Below are 4,884 nucleotides of genomic sequence, written 5' to 3'. Positions count from 1 at the left end.
GTCCCAGATTGGAGAGGGAGCAGGCTGGGCTGAGGGACACCCTGCCCCCCAGTGAACAAATTTTTTGCACCAGGCCTCTAATATATATCCTATATAATAAAAGAGAAACATGCAAATTAGCCGTCCCTTTGCTATGCTCAAGCCACGCCCACAAGTCACGCCTAACAGCCAATGAGGAGTGGGGGCGGGGCAGGTACTTCCCCTGTGTCACCATGGCAATTCTGGGGAAGTTCCCACACCGCGGCCGCTTGCGCATGCATGGGCCCCAGGGAGCCGTGGGGCAGGACAGTGCTCACAGACACCAGGGAGCTGGGGTGGGGCCTGGAGCTTCCCCCACATCGTCATGGTGATGCAGGGGAAGCTTCCGCCCCACTGGAGTGCGTGGGCAGACGCTGGTGGAAGTTCTCACTCTGTGGCCACTTGTGTGCACACTGGCACCAAAAGGCCTGTGTCCCCGGGACAGGCATCCTCGGGAGCCAGGCCACCCCAAGCCTGTAGGCCCATGCATAGGCCCGGAGCAGCCGGGGTCACAGGACTTGACAGAGGGTGCATGTCGGGCTGAGGGGACACCTTCCCCCCAACCCCCGTGCACAAATCTTCGTGCACCGGGCCCTATATATATATATATATATCTTATTTGTAAAATAAATATGCAAATATATTTGCCTCAATAATATGAACATATTAGCACATATTTGTGAAAATGAGAAATTGTTTACAAGCACAATGCCTTTTGACAATACTGATTTGTTACTTGCTTCTGTGAACAAAATATTAATAAAACCACATAATGTACAGGTACTGGGTTACACAGTTGGGAAACATGAATGAATGATGCAGACCTAAATGAATTAATGGTCTTGAACACAAATTTGGACAGAGTGGTTGGGGCAAATTACACATGAGAAATTTGTCAAATTGCATCACTAATTTACATATCTATGCTAGCTTTATATCATTAATATTCACAGTCATCATTCGATTATTAAGTACTGAGAGTTTTTAAAGTAAGAACATCAAAAACCCCTGTAGAAATTTAAAAAAATATAGGAAAGTGAATTCTCCTTTGACTTTACTTAAAAATCCACTTCCCCTATTGCAGTGGTTCTCAACCTGTGGGTCGCGACCCCTTTGGGAGTCAAACGACCCTTTCACAGGGGTCGCCTAAGACCATCAGAAAACACATATATAATTACATATTGTTTTGTGACTAATCACTATGCTCTAATTATGTTCAATTTGTAACAATGAAATTGAGGGTCACCACAACATGAGGAACTCTATTATAGGGTCGCAGCATTAGGAAGGTTGAGAACCACTGCCCTATTGGGTAATATAAAAATGAAAAATGCCCAATTAAGGTTTCTTCATCTTAGGGATTATGTACTGATTTCTGCTTGATTTTTGTTTTATCTTCATTTAATGTAACTTGACACCTTTTCTCTAAAATAATTTTTTCTGTATTTTATAATGTCTTCCTTACTATGTTCTTACTTTTTTATGGGAAATTCTTTTATCCTTCTTAATTCCAGTACTAGTAAATCTATATGAAAACAATGTGAAGCCCAATTGATACTTTGACCCTTGCAGTTTGGCAGAATTGGGTGTAAAAAGGAACACAGGAAAGGAATTAGGACAAGTAATAATTTGTTTTTCCCCAACATATGGCTTATTTGCTAAATATAACAATGAATAACAAAGCCTTAACATATTAATTACAATATAAGCAAAACTTGGTTTAAAACATTTCAAAATTAATAGGGTATTCATTTTCACATATGATATATGAACCAGAAAATCTGTCTGTTAAATTCAAAGTTCCTTAAATCGAGGGTTTACTGTACTGCATTTACCGATGCTGCCATCTTGATGGGAATCCTTGGCTTCAATTCCTTACTTGTAGAATTGGACTGCCTTTCAATCTTAAATAATAAATTATTTGGTCACATACCTCAAGAAAAATATTTCAAAATGCTTCCATATATCATTTTTCTTATTGTCTTTAATATATAGGGGTGGGAAAAAGTAGGTTTACAGATGTGAGTGCAAAACACAGTTTATTCCTATACAGTTATATCGAGGTTTTATTTTACTTTCACTCTCCACAACCACATCACAAATACAACTAAACAAAGGAACAACAATTATTCTGAACCACATGAAATATAGCCTAACAAAATTTCTACAACTAAGGATATAAAGAAGCCACTGACACTGGTAAGAGGGGCAGAGATACTGAACAGGCTGGCCCCACATGCATGTGTGGCAGATAAAACTTCCCTAACTGAGTGAAGGGAATAGAATACAAATCCAGGTAGGGTAGAGAGTTCCAAACAAGATGAACCCAAAGAAGCCCACACTAAGACACACCATAATTAAAATTCAAAAGTTTAAAGACATTAGAATCTTAAAAGCAGCAAGAAAAAAAAAAACAGTTACTTACCAATAAGGGAGCTGCCATAAGACTCTCAGCTGATTTCTCAACAGAAACCTGTCAAAAGAATTGGCAAGAAATATTTAGAGTGATGAAAAGCAAGGACCTGAAACCAAGATTACTCTGCCTAGCAAAGCTATTATTTATAGTTGAAGGACATATAAACAGCCTCCAGGAAAAGAAAAAGGTAAAAGAGTCACCAATACCAAACCAGTATTACCTGAAGTGTTAAAGGGAGAAGAAGAAGAGTAAGAAGAAGGGATTAAAAATATGAACAATAAAATGTCAATAAATACATACCTATCAACAATTGAATTTAAGAAAACAAGCACACCAAATAAAGGAAAAGCAGAACAGAAACAAACTCATAACAGAAAATTATCATGGTTGTCAGATAGGAGGTAGGTATGATGGTTTGATTAAAAAGGTGAAGGAATACAGAAGTACAAATTGTTAGTAACAGAATAGTCATGGAGATGTAGACTATAGCAAGAGGAATATAATCAATAATCCTATATAATAAAAGCCAAATATGCAAATTGTCCCCTTGAGCATTTGTTCCTTGTTGATGTTTTTTGCGAACAGAGACACTGAGGCAAGCTTGGCGTGTAGGATGAAGTAGAGCAGAGGGCTACCGCTCGCTCAGGCGTGTAGCAAAGATCCTCTGATCCCTTCTGGCTTTTATTGGGGGTGAGCACAGCAAACAACAATGAAGTACAGCAAGTGACAATGATTAACAAACATGCTCATGAAATCATCAAAGCTAAGTTATACATTACACTATTAATTTCCTGTATTATACAAAGATTATTTCCACCTGCAGCAGTGCACCCTCCCTTGAACTTTTCATGCCCTCATGGAGTATTTATCACATCAAGGAAAGTCCTGCCTCTGAACAATAAGTCTTGCTTGCAAGACTTTGTTCTGACGTGGCCTGCTTGCAGGCTCCCGCATTTTCCTGGCAGAGCATCCTCTTCTAGTTAACTTTTCATTCCACTTGTCCAGCTACAAGTTCCACCTGGAGTTCAACAGCAAGTTCCACCACTTAAAATGATATGTGCTGACCACCAGAGGGTGGCATGGCACATGACAGGTGTTGGCTATGGGGCACTGGCAGAGGGTGACAAGGCACTGGCAGAGGGTGGTAGTGGAGATGCTGCTGACCTCGATGGCTTCTACAAGAGAAGTACCATGACAGGATGGTGGAGCAGGTGAGGGGGCAGCTCCAGGTCAAGGTGGATGTGAGCAGGGACCTGATCGCCCACAGACAGTGACCAGTGGCAGTGGTGGGGGGTGGGGCTGCTGCCTGGGTCCCAGGAACTGAGGGAGCCAGGAGGAGGGTACAGCCCTGATCTATCACCCTGGAGGTGGGATGGTGGAGCAGTTGAGGGGGGCATTCCCAGGCCAAGGCAGGGTGCCAGTAGGGGCTATGAGGCTGTGACAATGGGGTCACAATCTGGGGCTGCAAGCTGGGGCCACCCCGAGGGAACCCAACCATGCACAAATTTGTCCACTGGGTCTCTACTATTCTAATAACAATAAATGCATTTTATCAGATAGGGGTAAGATTTATCAGTATAATCACTTAGTAAGTTTTATAAGGTCTAATCAATGAGGTGTACTCCTAAAACTAATATTATACAAGCATCCCTGTGCATGTATTTGTGCATGGCTGGGGTCCATCTGATCTGGCCTGATCAAGGCTGATCAGGCAGAGACAGCCAATGGGGAAGGGCCACAGGTGGGTGGCCTGCCTGCCCAACCCTCTTTTCAAATTCCCAGACCAGGGGACAATTTGCATATTATTCTTTTATTATATAGGACTAGAGGCCTGGTGCACAAAATTTGTGCACTGGCGGGGGTGAGGGGGTGTCCCTCAGCCCCACTTGTGCCCTCTCACAGTCTGGGACCCCTCGGGAGGTAATGACGTGCTGGCTTAGGCCCGGTCCCGGGTGGCAGAGGGAAGGCCCAATCCCTAGGTGCAGCTCCTGGTCGGGCTCAGAGCAGGGCCGATTGGGGTGTTGGGGCACCACCCCCTGTCACACTCAAGGCAGGGTCGATGGGGAGGTTGCCGTGCCACCCCCTGTCATGCACAGAGTGGAGCCGATCAGGGGGTTGGGGCACTGCCCCCTGTCACACACAGATCAGGGCCCATCAGGGGGGTTGGGGCTCCGTACCCTGTCACACACAGAGCAGGGCCGATCAGGGGGTTGGGGCACCGCCCCCTGTCACCCACAGAGCAGGGCTGATCAGGGGGTTGGGGAGCTCCCCCCTGTCACACTCAGGGCAGGGCTGATGAGGAGGTTGCGGCTCCACCCCGTCACACACAGAGCAGGGCCCATGGGGGGGTTGGGGTGCCGCACCCTGTCACACACAGAGCAGGGTCGATCAGGGGGTTGAGGAGCTCCCCCCTATCAGGCACAGAGCAGGGCCGATCAGGGGGTTGGGGC

The sequence above is a fragment of the Myotis brandtii genome, unplaced genomic scaffold (assembly GCF_000412655.1).
Source record: "Myotis brandtii unplaced genomic scaffold, ASM41265v1 scaffold733, whole genome shotgun sequence".
Classification (NCBI taxonomy): Eukaryota; Metazoa; Chordata; class Mammalia; order Chiroptera; family Vespertilionidae; genus Myotis; species Myotis brandtii.
Note: the sequence above shows the minus strand (reverse complement) of the source record.